Source organism: Pongo abelii, chromosome X (genome assembly GCF_028885655.2).
Source record: "Pongo abelii isolate AG06213 chromosome X, NHGRI_mPonAbe1-v2.0_pri, whole genome shotgun sequence".
Classification (NCBI taxonomy): domain Eukaryota; kingdom Metazoa; phylum Chordata; class Mammalia; order Primates; family Hominidae; genus Pongo; species Pongo abelii.
Genome location: NC_072008.2, coordinates 160627415 through 160648750, shown reverse-complemented (window position 1 = coordinate 160648750; position 21336 = coordinate 160627415). Strand labels below are relative to the sequence as shown.

At 44.5% G+C, this 21336-nt stretch overlaps 1 protein-coding gene across 8 annotated transcripts in view; it reads left to right on the top strand.

The window, feature by feature from the left end:
- MECP2 (methyl-CpG binding protein 2) overlaps positions 1–21336 on the top strand; it is a 72302-nt gene that overhangs the window by 19561 nt on the left and 31405 nt on the right. The window contains exons 1-3 of one of the 8 annotated variants that reach the window (XM_054545250.2): positions 18957–19093; positions 19649–19748; positions 20312–20550. The exons of 2 other annotated variants lie outside the window; for them this stretch is intronic. The gene's annotated coding sequence lies outside the window, so the exon portion shown is untranslated. Of the gene's footprint in view, positions 1–18956; positions 20551–21336 lie in introns of those variants that run through there. 5 more of the 8 variants (XM_063721168.1, XM_063721169.1, XM_054545249.2 and 2 more) reach the window with 5 other exon arrangements.

Here is a 21336-nt window from a genome sequence, read left to right as displayed (position 1 = left end):
TAGCTTGAAGTGTAGGGATGACCTTTCTTTTAAAATTTTATTTATTTTCTTAATTTTTTATTTCCATAGGTTTTAGGGGAACAGGTGGTATTTGGTGACATAAGTTCTTTAGTGGTGATTTCTGAGATTTTGGTGCACCCATCACCCGAGCAGTTTACACTGAACCCAATTTGTAGTCTTTTATCCCTCACCCCCTCCCACCCTTTCCCTCAAGTCCCCAAAGTCCATTGTATCATTCTGATGCCTTTGCATCCTCATAGCTTAGCTCCCACTTATGAGTGAGAACATACAGTGTTTGGTTTTCCATTCCTGAGTTACTTCACTTAGAATAATAGTCTCTAGTTCCATCCAAGTTGCTGTGAATGCCATTAAGTCATTCCTTTTTATGGCTGAGTAGTATTCCTTTGTATATATATGCCACAATTTCTCTATTCACTTTCTGATTGATGGGCATTTGGGCTGGTTCTGTATTTTTGTAATTGTGAATTGTGCTGCTATAAGCATGCGTGTGCAAGTATCATTATGCAACGGGACTTTGGATGACATATTGAACAACTTCCTCACTGATATCCTTGTGAAACGCTACATATTTCATGGGTCTGTTTGTTATACCAACACTCAATTCTAAATGATGGAATTATTTCACATTTAGTCTCTTTTTCATCTAGCCATTATAGTTTAGTTTAAACACCAAGTTCCATTCCTGCTCCATGCTGAAGGATTTGCAGTACATCAGGCTATAGTCCATCGATTCATTCCACAGTTGAGTAAGTAAGGTATCTATAGTACCTCAGGCCCTGTGTTAGGCAGGGATGGGGTAACCTAGACAGATTTGGTACCTGTCCTCATGGAGCTTGACTTTAGCGGCAGAGACAGATCTTAGATAATTGTACAAGTACTTAAGTGTTCAGAAGGACAAGTATGGAGGTGGGAGCCACTACAATCCTCTACAGTCATTTGCTGCACAACGTTTCAACCGACAACAGAGCACACATACAGTGGTGGTCCCATAAGATTAGAATGCCATATTTTTACGGTACCTTTTCTATGTTTAGATACACAAATACTTACCATTGCGTTCAGTGATCTACAGTATTCAGTATAGTACCATGCTGTACAGTTTTATAGCCCAGGAGCAATAGGCTATATACCATATAGCCTAGGTGTGTAGTAGGCTACACCATCTAGATTTGTGTAAGAACACTCTCTGATGTTAGCACAAATAAATCGCCCAATGACACATTTCTCAGAACATATCCCTGTTGTTGAGCGACTCATGACTACAATGGGGGAACAGCTCAGCCTTGGGAGGGTTAAGGAAGTCTTCTCCAAGGAGGCAATGCCGACGCAGGGAACCGAGGGTTGAACAGAAGTGGGCAAGGTGCAGAGTGGAAGAAGGCTTTCCAGATGGAGAAGAGCACGTGTGAAGGCCCTCAGTCTGGCAAGAGCTTAGTCCTGTGTGGCAGGAGCTGAATGAGGGGTTAGGGGAGAGTGGCAAAGGGGCCGGGCCATCAGAGAGGTCAACAAGGGCTGGATCATGCAGGATTTTGAATGTTAACATCAGAGCGATAGAAAACATGAAGGGTAAGGTTGTTTGGGTTTTGAATTTTTATCAGAATATTGCAACTACTTGGCAACAAGTTAGATATAACAAAAGAGGTCACCATAAAAACAGCAGTCTACCCCTTCTCCTTCCCTTCCCTGACTCAGACATCAGACATGTCAGCTTTTAACTGTTTCTGATTTTAGTTCCTTTGATGATTACCTTCAAAATTAAATCATATGCTTATACATCTTTCTTGATTTGCCAACTTTAGGGAACTGTATTAACTCCCTGAAGTGAAAGAGAATGACTTAGCTTATGTTACCTCCCCATGTTGAAATTCATATTCACATTTCTCTGTAATTTTTTTTTTGAGACGGAGTCTCACTCTGTCGCCCAGGCTGGAGTGCAGTGATGTGATCTCGGCTCACTGAAACCTCTGCCTCCCGGGTTCAAGCGATTCTCGTGCCTCAGCCTCCCGAGTAGCTGGGATTACAGGCGCACACCAGTGCACTGGGCTAATTTTTGTATTTTTAGTAGAGGCGGGGTTTCACCGTGTTGGCCAGGCTGGTCTTAAACAACTGACCTCAGGTGATCTGCCTGCCTCGGCCTCCCAAAGTGCTGGGATTACAGGTGTGAGCTACCGTGCCTGGCCCATGTTTCTCTGTAAATTTTAAACAATATTTTAGTCCATATATCAGTTCCCCTCTGTTTAAGATAAGGATATCAATAACCCTACTTTTCCTTCTACTTTCCCTCAACTTTTGCGTCCTAAAAGCTATACGTGATCATACCCCTTCTTGCATTTGTTAACATGTGTGTTCTGCCCTGCAACCACAGCCAAGTTGTAGGTTAATTCTAAAGTTGAAAATAACATTATTTACATTATTACACATGTGAGTATTGTTCTTGGCGAGACCAAATAATGAATGTGCCAGGATTACATTTCCTTCTTTACAGGTCTGGACCACTCAAAGGAGAATGACCAATCAAGGTCAAATGGATTCCCTTTTCTTAGACTCTGTCACCTGCTTAAAATCCTTGCTAGAATTTAATCTGCTTCATATTCAAACCTTGGCTTGCTTATATAGCTCTTTGTTTTGCCCACCATTTCTAGTTGCCTTTTTATTTTGTTTACTATTCCTCCTTGATTATGTTGTAAAATGCTATTAGCAGTGCTGTTTACTTCGTACGATTCGACTTTTTCCCCACTGAAGACCTTTCTCTTGGAAGGCCTCTGCCCTTCTGCAATCTGGGCAAGTATCTGCTCTTTGATTTAAGGTTGCATATACAGCTGTACCTGGACCTTCTCTTCACTGGGCTCTTGGGTTGGAGCCCCTGTGTCTTAGAACCCATATCTTCCTTTTACGTGGTTTACTCCCTCGTTTTCTGGACTGCATCCTTAAATAATGTGCTCAGATAGAGTGCATGGGGAGTAAACTGTAGTGGATACCATTGTCACCTACCCCATATCCATTTCTTCTTTGCCCATTCCTAACAGAATCCTGATACTATTCACCTTTCTACCTTATTCCCAACTTCAGAAAGGATCCTTAAGTCATTCCACACATTGCATTCCTTTGGCAACTGTTACTGGTCAAGGATGGACATACGATCTAAGTTGGTTCACTCAGACTGAAGGGAAGGACTTCGATGGCACGTTCAGGGAAGACTTTCTCTTTTTCTCTCACTGGAGTCAATGAGAAAGGTGTTGCTGGGGGCTCTTCTGTAACCTCAGACTGAGGGACAAAGCCTGAGGATAAAGCCTGCTCACCAAGGAAGGCGGAGCAGAGAAACGTGAAGAGCCTGGGTCTTGATGCCGTTGCTTAGCTGGTGATTGCACTGTGGCTGGGGCCTGTCCTGCCTGAGCTAGGGACTCAGATAGGATGGACTTTCTTACTGAATGAGCCAGCTTCAGTTTTCTTTTCTGTTACTTGTAACCAAAAGCATTGTAACAGATAGGTCTTCTGAGTCACTGCATGCCTGAAATACCTTTCTTCTACTCTTACACTTGATGGGCTGAGTATAGGGTTCCACGTTGAAAATCATTTTTTCTCCTAACTTTGGAAGCATCTCTTCTAGTATGCAGAGTAACAAATGCAACAAATGCCTGATGCCAATCTTATTATGGTTCTTTTGTAGGTGCCCTTCTTTTCTCTTCCTTCCCTGGAAGTTTTTAGGATTTTGTCTCTTTATTTTTAGTGTCCTGAAATCTCATGAGAATGTGTCTAGAGTTGTGTCTTGTTCACTGGTGCTGTGGTCATTCAATCTGAATACTTTTGTCAACTTTTTTTTTTAAAAAAAATTACTAATTTACATCCTTTCATTTTCTCTATGGGGACTACTGTTTAACTTTGGACCTCTTATATTGGTCCTCTGTCTTCTCTCATATTTTTCATTTATTGGGCGATGGGGTGTGCTCTGAATTTTGGAAGATCTCCTGCATTTCTTTTCTTTTTCTTTTTTTTTTTTTTTTTGAGGCAGAGTCTTGCTCTGTTGCCCAGGCTGGAGTGCAGTAGCCTGATCTCGGCTCACTGCAACCTCCGCCTTCCAGGTTCAAGCAATTCTTCTGCCTCTGCCTCCCAGGTAGCTGGGATTACAGACCTGCACCACCACGCCCGGCTAATTTTTGTATTTTTAGTAGAGATGGAGTTTCACCATGTTGCCAGGCTGGTCTCGAACTCCTGACTTCAAGTGATCCGCCCGCCTCAGCCTTCCAAAGTGGTGTGAGCCACCGCACCCAGCCTCCTGACTTTATTTTCTATCCCTTCTGTTAAATTCTTTATTTCAGCCAAACCTTTTTTTGTTTTTTCTTTAAACTTACTGTGAAGCCTGTGTGTGCCTACTGCCTAGATTAGACAATTGTTAACATTTTGGCATATTTTCCTGGTCTGTATAGATAGGGTGCATTTTTATACCTTTTTTGCTTACCATTTAAAAGGAACTCACAGATGTCACGACATTTCACCCCTAAGTACTTCAGTATACATCTCCTAAAAATAAGGACATTTTCCAATATAAGCACAATACCCTGATCACATCTTTAAAAGTTAACAATAATTCTCTAATGTTATCAGGCACCCACTTTAAATTCAGATTTCCTCCAAATGTCTCTTATCGCTGTTGAGGGGCTCCAAAGCAATTAAGATTTATACATTGCATTTGAATATGCTTCCTTTGTCTCTTATTTATTTATTTATTTATTTATTTTATTTTGAGACAGAGTCTCGCTGTCTCCCCGGCTGGAGTGCAGTGGTGTGATCTCCGCTCACTGCAACCTCCGCCTTCCAGGTTCAAGTGATTCTCCTGCCTCAGCCTCCCAAGTAGCTGGGACTACAGGCTTGTGCCACCACGACTAGCTGGCCCACATTTTAGATGTCTGTCTTTTCTTGTGATATAATTTAACTTGTTTGTCCATATATATTACTTGTAAACAAGAAGTTAGGTCTACAGGCATGTTCAGGTTAAACATTTTGGGCAAGAATATTTCATAGGCAGTACTGTGTACTTCATATAGCATCAGCTCACCAGGCACTTAATGGCTAGTTACCCTGTGGTTTGTGATGCTATGTTTTACACTTGATTAAAGAAGGAGGTGACTGCCAAATCTCCCCATTGTAGACATACAGTTTTCCTGTGGTAATTGATATATAATCTGTGATGTGATGCTTTGGCACCATACAAATATCCTGTTGCCCAACAGCCATTTGCATAATGATTTTAGCATTCATTGATCCTTGCCTGAAACCATTATTACATTGGGGGTTGCAAAATGATAGTTTTTTTAATTGTCACCTCTTCTACATTTAGTACTGTCATTTCTCTATAATGAATTTTCCCTCATCAAATAAGGAGGCATTATATTTCCTCCTAAAAAGACAGTATAGATGCTTAATCTTTGCCTTTATTACGTTTCAGAGTAAGGAGTTGGTAGAATAAGCACCTCAGATGGTGGCAAAATATTTGCTGTTGTGTTTCCTTTTCTCTTTCATGTCAATATGGACTCATAGAGATTTATGTATTAATTAATTGTTTTACAATTCAAATTGGGTCAACAAGAGTCCATTCATGTTGGTTCCTATATTCTCCTGGCATACCCTCATTAATTAGTCTTTGAGCAATTTCTTGTTTTCTGGCACAAGATATTCCATCCCAATATGTGCTTTTCCTGTCCTAGAACTGATTCCAAGGACCTCTGGTTCCTTTTAGTGGCAACGGTATTTAGAATCCAACATGTGGATGCTAAATGTGCTGATTCTTACTGGGGTAACATTATATCTAGGCACTTTCAGAGGACATCGCTAGAAAATATATTCAGTTTTTATTTTTTATTTTTAATTTTTTTGTAGAGACAAGGTCTCACTATGTTGCCCAAGCTGGTTTCGAACTGAGCTCAAGCGATCCTCCCACCTCAGCCTCCCAAAGTGCTGGGATTACATCTGTCAGGGCAAACTGCTGGTAAAGATTTTCACATAAGAAAAATAAACCAAAGTGCTGGGATTACAGATGTGAGCCACTGTGCCTTCAATTTTTTTTAAGTCATGAATAAATAATGATGTCTTCTATGGCAATTTAACATTACAGGGTTCTTCTTTAACTTTTTTTTTTTTTTTTTTTTTGAGGCAGGGTCTCGGCTCTGTTGCCCAGGCTGGAGTGGTGCAGTGGTGCAATCCTAATTCACTGCAGCTTCAAATGCCTAGGCTTCAAACAATCCTCCTCCCTCAGCCTCCCGAGTAGCTAGGACTACAGGTGCATATCACCATGCCCAGCTAATTTTTAAAAATTTTTTGTAGAGGTGGGGGTCTCGTTGCATTGCCCAGGCTGGTCTCGAACTCCTGGCCTCAAGTGATCCTCCCATCTCGACTTCCCAAAGTGCTGGGATTACAGGTGTGAGCCACCGTGCCTGGCCAACTTTTATTTGATCTGTATATATCTTTTCTTTACACTGAAAATGTTGGGTCTTACTAATATTAACATAGTTACTTATTTGCTTTATTTTGTAATAGACATAAAATTACAAAATTATAATACCAATATTACGATAAATAGCTGGGCATGGCGGCGCTCGCCTGTAGTCCCAGCTACTCAGGAAGCTGAGGTGGAAGGACTGCTTGAACCTAAGAGTTTGAAGCTGCAGTGAGCTGTGATTGTGCCCCTGTACTCCTACCTGGACAACAGAGTGAGTGGGGGAAAAAAAAGAAATAATGGAAGACCCAGAGAAAGCCCCAAATATTTAAAAATTAAACAATACACTTTGCAGCTTCCTCACCTCTCTCAGCCTTCGTAGAATTGAAGAGAGTTAGGGCCTTGCACTAGATTAGGCTTTGCCTTAAGGAAATGTTGTCTTTGATTTGATCTTTTATCCAGACCATTAAAACTTTCTTGACGTTTATTAGTAATAAGGCTATTTCACTTTCATATCATTTGTGTGTTCACTGGAGTAGCACTTTTAGTTTCCTTCAAGAACTTTGATTCACAACTTGGCTAACTTTGGTACAAGAGGCCTAGCGTTTGGCCTCTCGGCTTTCAACATGCCTTCCTCACTAAGCCTGATCATTTGGTTTTTGGTTTAAAGAGAAAGACATATGACTCTTCCTTTTACTTGAATGCTTAGAGGCCATTGTAGGGTTATTAACTGGCCTAATTTCAGTATTGTCGTGTCCAAGGGAATAGGGAGGCCCGAGGAGAGAGAGAGAGATGGGGGAACAGCTGATTGGTGGAGTAGTCAGAATATACACATTTATCGCTTAAGTTTGCCATCTTTTTTTTTTCTTTTTTTTTTTTTTTTGAGACAGTCTTGCTCTGTCACCCAGGCTGGCATGCAGTGGCGTGATCTCAGTTCACTGCAACCTCTGCCTCCCGGGCTCAAGCAATTCTCCTGCCTCAACCTCCCGAGTAGCTGATATTACAAGCGTGCGCCACCATACCCAGCTAATTTTTATATTTTTTAGTAGAGACAGGGTTTGCCATGTTGGCCAGGCTGGTCTCGAATTCCTGACCTCAAGTGATCCACCCGCCTCGGCCTCCCAAAGTGCAGGGATTACAGGCGTAAGCCACTGCGCCTGACCAAGTTTGCCACCTTTTTTATTTTTTTTATTTTTTGAGACAAAGTCTCACTCCATCACCCAGGCTGGAGTGCAGTGACGCAATCTCGGCTCACTGCAGTCTCTGCCTCCTGGATTCAAGCGATTCTCCTGCCTCAGCCTCCCGAGTAGCTGGGACTACAGGCATGTGCCACCACGCCCAGCTTGTTTTTTTGTATTTTTAGTAGAGACGGGGTTTCACCATGCTGGCCAGGCTGGTCTTCAACTCCTGACCTCAGGTGATCTGCCCGGCTCAGCCTCCCAAAGTGCTGGGATTATAGACGTGAGCCACTGCGCCCGGCCAAGTTTGCCATCTTTTATGGGTGCAGTTTGTGGTGTCTCAAAATGATGATAGTAGTAACATCAGAGAGCATTGATCACAGATCACCGTAACAAATATAATAATGAGAAATTTGAAACATTGTGAGAATTACCAAAATGTGACAGAGACATGAAGTAAGCACATGCTATTGGAAAAATGGCACTGGTAAACTTGCTTGATGCAGGGTTGCCACACACCTTCAATTTGTTAAAAACTCAGTATCTGCGAAGTACAGTAAAGCAAAGCACAATCAAATGAGGTGTGCCTGCATATTACAACCAAGAGGCTTTTTGCAGAAACACGAGTGTGCTTCAACATTCAAAAATCAGTTGGTGTAATTCACCACATTAAGATAATAAAGGAGGCCGGGTGCGGTGGCTCACACCTGTAATCCCAGCACTTTCAGAAGCCGAGGTGGACAGATCACTTGAGGCCAGGAGTTCGAGACCAGCCTGGCCAACATAGTGAAATCCTGTCTTTACTAAAAATAGAAAAATTAGCCGGGCATGGTGGCACTCACCTTTAGTCCCAGCTATTCGGGAGGCTGAGGCAGGAGAATCCTTGAAACCAAGAGACGGAGGTTGCAGTAAGCTGAGATCACGCCAATGCATTCCAGCCTGGGCAACAGTGAGACCCAGTCTCAAAAAAAAAAAAAAGAAAAAAAAAAGATAATAAAGGAGAAAAACCATATAGTCTATTCAATAAATACAGAAAAAGCATCTGACAAAATTCAGTGCCCTTTCATGATAAAAACTCAGCAGATTAGAAATAGAGGAAGTGCATGTATGAAAGAGCTACAGATAGATTGTACTTAATTGTGAAATATTGAACATGTTATCCCGAAAATCAGGAAAAAGGCAAAGATGTCCACTCTAACCACTTCTATTCAACGTTATACTAGAGGTCATAGCCAGTATAATGAGGCAAGAAAAAAGGTAAGAGGCGTTAATATTTAAAGGAAGTAAAACTGTTTCTATTTGTAGGTAATGTAGAAAATGTGAAAGAAACTATCAGAACCTGCTAGAACTAACAAGTGAATTCAGCAGGGCCTCAGGGTACAAGATCATTATTCAAAAACTAATCAGAAATGAAATTTCAAATGCAATATCATTAGGAATAATTTAATAAGAAATGTACAAGATTTACACGCTGAAACTGAAAATGTTGCTGAAAGAAATTAAAGACCTAAATAAATGGAATGTTGTACCATGTTCATCAGCTGAAAGACTAAGTGTCTTTACAATGTCAGTTCTCCCTTCATTGAACTGTAGATTCATAACCCCAGTCATAACTGCAGGGGTTTTTTTGTAGAAATTGATGAGCTGATTCTAAAATGTATATGGAAACTGGGCACGGTGGCTTCCATATACAAAATGCCTGTAAACCAGCACTTTGGGAGGCTAAGGCAGACAGATTACTTGAGGTCAGGAATTTGAGACCAGCCTGGCCAACATGGCGAAACCCTGTCTCTACAAAAAATACAAAAATTAGCCAGACGTGGTGGCACACACCTGTTATCCCAGCTACTTGGGAGGCTGAGGCATGAGAATCACTTGAACCTGGAGGTGGAGGTTGCAGTGAGCCAAGATCATGCCACTGCACGCCAGCCTGGGCGACAGAATGAGACTTTGCCTCAAATAAATAAATAAATAAAATGTATATGGAAATGCAAAGGACCTAGAACATCCAAAGTAAACTTGAAAGAGAACAAAATTAAGGGGCTTATGTGATGTGACTTTATAGTCACTTGATTTTTAACAGAGGCACCAGAACAGTCCGGTGCGGGAAAGGAAAGTCTTTTAGCACATGGTGCTGGATGATAGCAAATGACATCCATACCAGACAAAAATGAACCTTGACCTTACGGTAAATATTAGTTTCTTAGAGTTGCCACAAACTAGGTGGCTTAAAACCACAGAAATTTGGCTGGGTGCAGTGGCTGACGCCTGTAATCCCGGCCTTTGGGAGGCCGAGTCGGGCAGATCACCTGAGGTCAGGAGTTCAAGACTAGCCTGGCCAACATGGTGAAACTTTGTCTCTACTAAAAATACAAAAAACTTAGTCAGGTGTGGTGGTGCACACATATAATCCCAGCTAGCCAGGAGGCTGAGGCAGGAGAATTGCTTGAACCTGGGAGGTTGCACTGAGCCAAGATTGAACCACTGCACTCCAGCCTGGGTGACAGAGTGAGACTCCGTCTCAAAACAAAACCACAGAAATTTGCTGTCTCATAATTCCAGAGTCTAGAAGTCCAAAACCAACTGTCAGCAGGGCCATGGTCTCTGTGAAACCTGTAGGGGAGTCCTTCCTTGCCTCCTCCTAGCTTCCAGTGGTTGGCAACCTTTGGCATTCTTTGATTTGCAGCTGCATTACATCAATATCTCTTCCTCATCACACAGCATTCTCCATGTATGTCTTTACATGGCCTACTTCTTGTAAGAACAACAGTAATATTGGATTGGGGCCCGCCCTACTCCAGTGTGACCTCATCTTAACTAATTACACCTGCAACAATGCTGTTTCCAACTAAGGCCTCAGTGTGAGGTACTGAGGGTTAGGACTTCAACATATCTTTTTTGGGGGACATAGTCCAACCCATGACACTACCTCACACCATACATAAAAATTAATTCATGAGAGATTATAGACCTAAATGTTTTAAAAGCTAAAAATATAAAGCTTCTGCAAGAAAACAGGAGAATATCTGTGCAGTCCAAAGAGATTTTTTTTTAAAACACAGTTTCACTCTGTTGCCCAGGCTGGAGTGCAGTGGTGCGATCTCAGCTCACTGCAACCTCTGCCTCCCGGGTTCAAGCGATTCCCATGCCTCAGCCTTCCAAGTAGCTGGGATTACAGGTATGCGCCACCATGCCTGGCTAATTTTTGTATTTTTAGTAGAGGCAGGGTTTTGCCGTGTTGGCCAGGCTGGTCTCAAACTCCTGACCTCAAGTGATCTGCCTGCCTCGGCCTCCCAAAGTGCTGGGATTACAGGTGTGAGCCACCGTGCCAGGCCAAAAAAAGATTTATTAGGATACATGAAGCAATAACTATTAAAAGAAAAAATAAATTGGACTTCATTAAAATTTAAAACTTTCGTTCCTCAAAAGATACCATTAAGAAAATGAAAAGACAGAGCTGGGTGTGGTGAGGCTTGCCTGTAGTCACTACTGGGTACTTGGGAGGCTGAGGCAGGAGGACCACTTGAGCCCAGGAGTTCTAGGCCAACATAGGCAATATAGTGAGACAGTGTCTCTTAAAAAAAAAAAGAAAGAAAAAAGAAAGTAGGCTGAGAGCTGTGGCTTATGCTTGTAATCCCAGCACTTTGGGAGTACAAGGCAGGTGGATTGCTTGAGCTCAGGAGTTCAAGACCAGCCTGGGCAACATAGCAAAATCCCGTCTCTACAAAAGATACAAAAAATTAGCCAACCATGGTGGCATGCACCTGTAGTCCATAGTCCCAGCTACTCAGGAAGCAGAGGCAGGAGGATTGCTTGATCCCAAGGAGGTCAAGGCTGCAGTGAGCTGAGGTTGCACCACCGCACCCCAGCCTGGGTGACTGAGTGAGACCCTGTCTCAAAGAAAATGAAAAGACAAGTCCACCAAGAAAGTAGTTGAGACCAGTCATAGAAAAAATAGAAAGTCATATATCTGACAAAGGATTTGTATTCAGAAGAATTCCTACAACTCAGTAATAAAAAGACAACCTGATTTTTAAAGGGTGAAAATATTTTAATGGATACTTTTTTTTTTTTTTTTTTTGAGACAGAGTCTCACTGTGTCACCTAGGCTGGAGTGCAGTGGTGCCGTCATACATAGCTCACTGCAGCCTCGAACTCCTGGGCTCAAGTGGTCTTCCTGCCTCAGCCTCCTGAGTAGCTAGGACTACAAGCACGTGCCACTATGCCTGGCTAATTTTTAAATTTTTTGTAGACATGGGCTGGTGTCTCTGTGTTGTCTAGGCTGGTCTCGAACTCCTGGGCTCAAGTGATCCTCCCACCTCTGCCCCCCAAAGTGCTGGGCCACCACGCCTGGTGTGGTGTCACCAGACATGAGCCACCATGCCCTGCCTGATACTTTTCTTTTATCATCTGTTTATTTCTTGTTTATGGGTGTTTCTGTTCTGATTTTATGACTTCTATATTCTAAGATTTATCTGAGAATATTATTTGTTTCCTCTAAGGACAGACTTGGTCTCTCTTCCATGGGGCTGGTTCTTGAGCCACCGGGGATGGGGAGAGGACCTGGGTAGCTGCCGCGCTGCCCCTTCTCTGCTGTGGTGGAATGGCCCGTTGCCTGCGGGGTCTCTCTCTGAAGGGTGGTTTGGAGAAGTTCTGTGGAGGCGAGGCAGGGGTCAGCTCTTGCCCCATGGACCCTCAGAGGCTGGGAAAAGGTAGGCATCACCTGGGCTGCTGCCAGCCCCATCAGGAGCCTTTGGGTGGGGGTGGGGGGGGCCGGGGAAGGGAAGGTTCTAGCTATTGATTTAGAAAAGACCCTTTGATTTCTTGCCTGAGGGAAGAAGTGGCACCTTGCCACTCCAGGTTTGCTCTGTTCACCAGCCCCAACAGCATCAGCCTCACCTGGGAGCTTATCGAAGGTGCCCTGCCCCAAAGCTTGTGGGTCGGGATCTGGCAGTCAGCAGCCCCCAGGTGTTGCGCACATGACAGCACTGCTTGCCCCTCCTGCCGTCTGGTCTGGTCTGGTCTGGTCTGAGAGCTGCTTTGGGGCTCTGACAGGTATACAGGCTCTCATCTGCTCTATAGCTCTCTTGTAGTACATTCCTGTCTGTTCCATTAGTCAACATGTTCCTGCCTACTTCCAGCATCTAGAAATTTGCTGAGTGTATCTTATCCGTTCAGAGGTCCTCTCCTGCTATTGCCTCTGTTAGAAATTTCTTCCCTTTCATATGTCTGTACTTCTGTTTCTTTGAGGTTTGAAGGGTCAAGTGGCAATTACATGTAGGCAGTTGGTCATCCTCTGGTGAAGGCTTTAAAGCCCAGGAATAGCAAGATCCATTATGTCTAAAACTAGCAAAAACCCTACCTGTCACATAGTAAACTGAATTAGAGGTGATGGGGACAGAAGCCAGATTGGAGTGAGTGGAAGGTGAGGGAGTGGAGATTGGGTATAGACAACTCTTTTTAAGAAGTTTTGTTGTGATGGTGACCAGAAAAATAGGAGTAGGGTAGAGGGGGATGAGGGTGTTTTTCACGTGGGTGAATATGAGAGCATGTTTGCATCCTTCTGGGAATGGCCCAGGAGAGAGGGGAGCATGAGAAGGAGGAAATGGGGACCTGGAGGAGCAGACTCCTTGTGTGCAGGGGGGAAGCGGCATCTAGAGCTGTTGCAGGAGGTGGGCTTTGAGTAAATGCTTCCTTTTTGGTAAAGACGGGGAATGGTAGAAGTTGCACGGACTGTTTGTTAAAGCTCAGAAGCTGAGCGAGAATTAGAGCTTAAGTTTATGGAGTAGTCAGAATAAAGTACCCCTAACTGTATTCTTGCACAGTGCTTAAGTTTATGGAGTAGTCAGAATAAAGTACCCCTAACTGTATTCTTGCACAGTGCAGGAAGCCAGGTATCTGAAATCAAGATGTTGTGGGGCTCCATTCCCCCCAGAGCCTCTAGCATGGGATCCTTCCTTGCCTCTTTCAGCTTTCGGTGGCTGCGTGGCAGTCCTGGACTTTCCTTGGCTTGCAGTTGCATTGCTTCATTCTCTGCTTGTGTCTTCACGTGGCCTTCTCTGTGTCCCCATATTCTCTGGATGCTTGTCACTGTATTCGGCCCACTCTAAATCCAGGATGATCTCATATCAAGATCCTTCACTTAATTACAGAAGCAAAGACCTTCCAAATAAGGTCAGAGCCACAGGGTCTGGGGGTTAAGACGTACACCTAACTATTCGGGGCTACCATTGAACCCCTGTAGAAGCCTGTCCATTTCCAGGATAGCAGAGCCCAAGGAAGGGCCAGAAGTCCCCCCAAAACAGTTGTTTGCATTCACCAGATTCTAAGCTATAAGCAGATGGGCAGTGGCAGTCAGTCCTAATCCATATACCATTGGCAACAATAGTTTAGTTCACTGTAGACATAATGAGATGCTTATCTTCTGCTAAGTAGTCCTCATGGTAACAGCCATATTACTCCTGGCTTTGAGTGACAGCGCTGTGCTCTTGTCTGGTGTCCATATACTTCAGCAGCTGGAAACAAGACAGTGCTCATGATTCACCAGAAAGTTTCTGTAGTTAAAATCAAGTGATCCCTTGAGTGTATTCTAATATTTGTCTGTACCATGTTCTATGACAAGACATGGAAACAAAACATTAAGAAGTTTTGTTAAAAAGTATCTTTGATTATGCTCTTGAAGACAACTTTTTGTTTGTTTGTTTTGTTTGAGACGGAGTTTCACTCTTGTTGCCCAGGCTGAGTGCAATGGTGTGATCTCTGCTCACTGCAATCTCCGCATTCCCGGGTTCAAGCGATTCTCCTGCCTCAGCCTCCCAAGTAGCCAGGATTACAGGTATGCACCACCACGCCTGGCTAATTTTCTTATTTTAGTAGAGACGGGGTTTCACCATGCTAGTCAGACTGGTCTCGAACTCCTGACCTCAGGTGATCCGCCCGCCTCTGCCTCCGTAAGTCCCAGGATTACAGGCGTGAGCCACCGTGCCTGGCTGAAGACAACTTTTTAAAGATGCATACGCTCTGGGCTGAGTGCGGTGGCTCACACCTGTAATCCCAGCACTTTGGGAGGCCGAGGCGGGCAGATCACCTGAGGTCAGGAGTTCAAGACCAGCCTGGCCAACATGCTGAAACACCATCTCTACTAAAAGTATAAAAATTAGCCGCTTGTGGTGGTGGGTGCCTGTAATCCCAGCTACTCAGGAGGCTGAGGCAGGAGAATTGCTTGAACCCCAGAGGCGGAGGTTGCAGTGAATTGAGACTGTGCCACTGCACTCCAGCCTGGGCGACAGAGTGAGACTCTGTCTCAATAAATAAAATAAAGATGCATATGCTCTGAAGGCTGGCTACATTTTATTCTTTCTCAAACAACTTTTACAGTGGATAGTGCTGTAAAAGTTGTTTAGCTCTGGTCATTTTATCTTTCTTGTGATCTGCAAAAGGAGAGATCCTTTTCCTTTTCACTGCCTCTAATACCCGACTCCAGTACTCCTTTGACCTCACAGGCACTTAGAATCCATCAGTGGCTCCATCTTTTCTCAGACTTCACCTCCTTTGTATCCTTATTCCTCTCCTTTGTAGCTTCAGTGCCAGTCAGACGTCGTTACTCCCTGGCACACTACGTCAGCACTTCAACACTTTCTTGCTTTGCTATATTCAGTTGACAAAGCCCCAGCCTCATAAAATTCAGTCATGTCTGCCCCATGCCTGCTCCATCCTGAAGCTGAATGTGACTCCTTCATTGATCCCCCGTAAGTTCACGTCTACCCCAGGTAAACTTCTTGCCGCCAAGCCCACCTGCATACTGCAGTTCCCGTCTCTCCTAGCCCCTCCCACCCTCCTCATCAGCTGTCACACCTCCTTGCAGCTGATATCTTAGTTCCCAGAGAGCACAGAAGCAAGCTCAAGAGAGGGTCTACAGGCCAGCGTCTACTCCTTCACTCTGCCTCCCTCATGCTGTCACGGAGCGCCTGTCCCAGGCCCTCGCTCCTGTTCTAAGGCATCTCTCCAGTCCTCTACTGCACTCTCCCCCATCAGAGATTCCTCCGTCGCCTGCCCTAGAAACTTGTTGCCACTTCTCCCCCCACCTGTCTAGCATCTCTGTTTTCCTTTACCAGCAAGACTCTAGTCCCTGTCTCCACACCCTCTTCAACCTTCTCCAGTTGCTCCTTTGCTGCCACAGCTCTGCCAAGCTGCTCCATGAGGTCTCCAGTGATGACCTTCATGTTGTTAAATCTGGGAGTGCTTGTCACTTCTTGTCCCAGAGCTGTCGTCATCAGTTAACCCCAATACCCATATGAGGCAATCCTTTCCCTCCCTTGAGTCTCTGCACTGATGTGCACCTTCTCAGTGCAAACCACAGCTTTTGTCTCTTTCTAGCTGAATACGTGACTGACTGTGCTTATCTTAGCTGTCACCCCTGCTGGAGCAGAAGCTCCACAGGACAGGATTGTCTCCTTGATTCACAGATGTAGCTCAAGCTCCTAGAACAGTGCCTGGTGTCTGTGGGTCCTCAGGAAGTCCTGGGTGAGTGTGTGAATGTCTGTCCTCCTCGGTCTTTTCTGTTTCGCATGTGATGTTGGAAGGCCTCAGGTTCAGGCTTTTCTTCTCCACCCTCACTCCCGAAGTGATTCCGTCCAGCCTCATGGCTCCCAAATTTATGTCTCCAGGCTGACTGGGTCACGGGAACTCCTTATCCTCCCTAGACCTTCTCTTTCCCTGGTCTTCTCCTTTCCAGTAAACAGCAACTCCAACTCCCTGCTCCTCAGGCCAGAAACCTGGCGCTAGTTACCTCGTTTGTTCACAAATACTGTTACTCCACCTGCAAGATGGGTACAAAGTCTCATGAGTTCCCCTGCTTCCACTGCTCAAACCCTGGTCCAGGTGTCCAGCTTCCCTGCCTCTGCCCTTGCCCCCTGGTTCTTTGTTTAGTCCTGCAATATTATAGGCCACACCAGGGTGCTCTTCTGTTCAGAACCCTCCAATGGATCCCTGCTCGCTCAGAATCACAGCCCAACAGGATCACCTCTCTTGCCACTCTTCCACCACTCATGCACTGCGGCCTCACTGGCCTCCTGGCTCCTCCCTGGACCCTCCAAGTATGCCCCTGCCTCAAGGCCGTGACCTCTCCTCTGCCCTCTGTCCCAGGTATCACACATGTCTGCTCAAGTGTCACCTTCCCAGTGTGGCCCTCCCTGAGCACACCCGTGTCTGTAAATCAGGCAGCCTGCCTCTGCCCCACCAGTTCCCCCTGCCTAGCATAGGACTTGTCACCATCTGCCACAAGCTGTGTTACTGCTTGGTTTTGTTTCTGCTCTCCCACTCCCCTCCCCTCCCTCCCTCTCCCTACCCCTATAGAATCTGAGTCCCATGAGGACAGAGATTTTTTTTTTTTGCCTCTTCCTCAATATATCCCCAGTGCCTAAAATCATGCATATTTTAATTTATTGAGTGAATTAACAAATAAATTCTGCAGTGGGACATTGCCCTAAGGTTTTGTCTTATAAGAGGGACAGAAGAACATGCAGCATGCTCTGCTGTTGGCTCCTTAGCTTCTCCATGGCTAACAGGAACAATATTGTTTATGAGAGAATCAAAGCCATAGTCATGAGTTAGAAGGTACATATAAAGACAAATATGTGGAGATTGAGTTACTTTGGTGGGGGCGGCGGGGTGTGCAGTTAGCTGAAAACATGGAACAAATCAATGAGAGTCTAAATAGCACCCACATATTTGCCCTTCTTTTAAAACATACTCCTTTATGAGTGTATAATTTAACAGCACAGTTTCCCAGTGCAGCTTTGCGAAACAAGAGAAATGAATTTTAAAGGCTGTCAGGTGCCTTTGCAGTCTGTGGCTTAGTATTTGTGTAACAACATTTGTGTTTTGCCAACAGATGTACTGCTTAAAGTACCCATGAGAATGGCCTCTGTGGTTTTCTACTTTCCCAGATGGAACCTTAGGAACTGATTATTGAGAAGAGGCTGACACTACCCACCTCAGCTCCCAGGCTTCAGGGCCTTGGTTACTACTCCTTTGGGCCCTCACTGACCCTTGCAGACGTCTTTTGCAACCTCTGTAGCCAGAAGGGACAACTGCTTTCTGGCATGTTGCTCTTTCCCTAATGGCTTATGAGCTTCTTGAACACCAAAGCGTGTGTGACTTCCTCACGCCTTCCCCTGTATAGTATAGCACCCCTAACTGTATGTATAAGGAGAAGGAGTGAGCAATTGATGGCGTCCCCCTGGATCTCCAAGGGAATGGGAAGGGGCAGGGTTTCTGGATTCAGTCACGTGGAATCTGGTCGTTGGTGTCTAAATGTGCCTGTTACTTGTGCCCAATGTCCAGGTTCACCAGGAGGCTTAGCCTGCTCATTTCCCTGCTAGGTAGCTGTATTTTGGGAGAGCATTTTTTATGCTCTAATTGAACTTTGTGGGTCTCAGCAATTTGAACAATGTTTTGTTTTTCTTCTGGTCAGGTTACAAAGGAAAGAAAAGGAATCTGGTGTTGTAGGAGGTGGTGTGTTGTGTAATTACTTGTTTTTTTTTTAAGTTTTTTTATATTTTTGCAACAAGGCAAGTTTTCTTTGAATAAATAATGCTGGGAGCTTATCACATAGAAGGCATATGTGTTGTACTCAGTACATTCTGAATTATCTGGGTTTATTTTTATCTCTTGAATTCACTTATAAACAATTCAAAGGCTGCTTTTTTAGCTAACAGAAATAGGAAGAGAATCTCAGAATCTATTTTGTCATTTTTTCAATGGGTTCAGTTATAGTGATTATGCTAACTCGGTGGAAAAGCAGTGTAGTGAGTAAACCTCACATATGGCATGCATATCGTGAACATTTTGTTGCTTTTTTGGCTTCTGACCATCTTCATACCTTTTTTTGTGTTAAAAGTCTCCCCATTGTGTATATCTTAGTGAGAGGCAGGTGGACCCTAGTTTCTACCTAAGAAAACCTGAAGATGGGGTTGGGGGCCTGTGGTGTACTTCCTTCTCATGCTGTCCGTGAGCACTGCAGTGGACCCAGGGCCCCTCAGTGGGTGTCTTCCATTTCTCAAGATTGCCTCTTGCTTGTGAGATGACGGTTGCTGCTCTAAGTCATTACCCCTCCAGGTAGGAAGAAAGAGGTCATGGGCGAAAGGCAAAATGGCACTTGACATATTAACTTCTCGGCCCATTCAATATTTCCATTTCCATCTTCACACCCATCATCTTGTCCTAGGGAACAAACAGCACCAGCAGCTCAGTAGCTATAACAGCAATTATTTATTTCTCACACATGGGTCTGGGTCAGCTGCAAGATGGGATTCAGATCTGTTCTCAAGCCTGTCGTTCCAGGACCCAGGAGGGAGAAGCAGCTGCCAGGGGAAGTCTCTTCGTAGGCGGAGGTCAGGAGTCCAAGAGGAGTGAGCAGAGTCACAGAAGCCTCTTAAAGCCTCTTCTTCCCCCATCCCATCAACACGTGAGCAAGCCCAGAGTCAGTGGGTGGGAGGTGTGCTCCGCCCATAGTCAGTAGAACAAGAGCAAGCTTGAAAGAGAACGATGAACAGGAGTGGGCTCGGCCACTGTCTCCTTAGCCATAACGTAGTCCCATGGTCTGCTGGGAAGCGGGGAATAACTCTCCTTAGGTGAGCGCAGGGTCTCGTTAGTAAGGGAGATAGAGAACATGGATGTTGGGGGACAACTGGCAGTGCCTGCCACAGGGGAATGGATATATTCCCTCCCCTTCCTCTCTGGAAACTAGGGGATGGCGATGAAGCCTAGGTTTGGCCAAACCCATTCTGCCTTCAGGGACTTTGACTCTTGAGGGACAGTGAGGGATTAGTCATGGTGGTGGCAGTTGAGTCACAAAACCAGCAATCGTGGCTAATGTCCAGTGATGACATGCAGCAGCACCCAGGGTGGGTGTCCCAACCAGCAGGTCCCTGCAGTATAACCTTGCTGTGTTTGCAGTGGTGCAGCCTCTATTCCTGCTGCTTTTCTGAGCCTAGTTCTCTAGTTCTCTCTCCATTTCCAGATCTGCTGGCCAAGAACTCCTTTGTGATTGAATTTAACCAGAGTTGATTTCTGTTGCTTGAAACTCAGGACCTTGATGCAGTGTGCAGGGTCTGGGCAAGGTAAAAACACACTTTCATGATTTTACCTCAAGTATAGTAGATGAGCTTAGGCTTTTTGAGACAGGTAGCCTTGGGATTAATTCTCAGCTCTTGCACCTAGCGGGTGACCTCAGCAATCAAGTCACTTGCCCTCCTTGAGCCTCAGTGTTGCCCTCAGTTAAATATTGCTCTTGTGTGTTGCTGAGCATTCAATGAGATTGTATATAAAGTGATCATTGTGAAGGTATTGGGACATAATTTGGGAAAGTGTCCTGGTCTAAGCTTTTGATTGGCTCTCCATCATTTGGGTAATGGGATAGTGATTTAAGAGTACCATAGCAGCTCAAGGGGCCCTTCTGGAAAGAGTATGAGGAAGGTCAGGGACAAGTCTGAAACAAATCATCCTGGGCTTAATGCCTGTGACTGGGCAGTGGGTACAATTATCTCAGGCTAGTCAGTAGTCATTTATTGTGAGAATACATGGGCAGATTTTTTAATTTCCTTCTCAGTCTAGACTTGAATGCAAACAGTTGTTATTGCTAACTTACCACTAGTCACCACTAATGAACAAAGACTATGAACAGGAAATTCATAAAAGAAGAGATACAGATGGCCAATGAAGATAGGAAAAGAGTTCTGCCTGCTGGTAATCAAAGAGATGCAAACGAAAACAAAAATGATGCCTTTTCACCTACCAAATTTGTCAAGATTAAAAAGAAAGCAAAGAGCCAGCGTCAGCTGATGTTCATACCTGCACCTGCTCGGTAGCTTGCTAATGTTCTGCCTGCTCCACACGCCAGGCCAGCCTCCACGGCGCAGCCAGGTGAGGCCTTTCCTTGTATACAGGCACGTTTGGATTCACTGTTGCATAAGTGACACATGTGCATGCTTCACAATTCAGGAAGTGCAAACTCCAGAGTCATGCAAGGTCTGAGTGTCCCTGCGGCCCTGGTCTCCCAGCTGCCTAGGCCTCTCTTCAGGGAACGGCTGCATCCAGGGTCTTGTCTGTGTCTTTTGAGGTGTTCTATGTACACGCAGACACATCTAAACCTATTTTTATTTTCCCTGCACCTGCTTGGGCTACTGTAAGCTGTTAAATTTTTCTTTCTCGGAACTTGTCCATTTTGTCTGACTAGCATAGAGTTGTTCATGTTATAGTTTTTTATACATTTGCAACATCTGTAATTATGTCTGCTTTTTCATTCCTAGCATTTGTTGTTTACTTGTACCTTCTCCCTTTTTTCCTTGTCTTGGTAAAAGTTCATTAGGTTCATTGGTCTTACAAGAAGCATCTTGTAGGCATTATTGCCCTGTATTAATCTGTGTCTCTTTTCTAGTTCATTAAATTCTGCTTTTGCTTTTATCTTTATTATTTTTTCTATGGTCTTAGAGTACATTCTCTGTTTTTTTGTTTGTTTGTTTTTTGTTTTGAGAGAGAGTCTTGCTCTGTCGCCCAGGCTGGAGTGCAGTAGTGCAATCTCAGCTCACTGCAACCTCCACCTCCTGGGTTCAAGTGATTCTCGTGCCTCAACCTCCCGAGTAGTTGGGATTTACAGGCATTTGCCCCACACCCGGCTAATTTTTTGTATTTTTAGTAGAGATGGGGTTT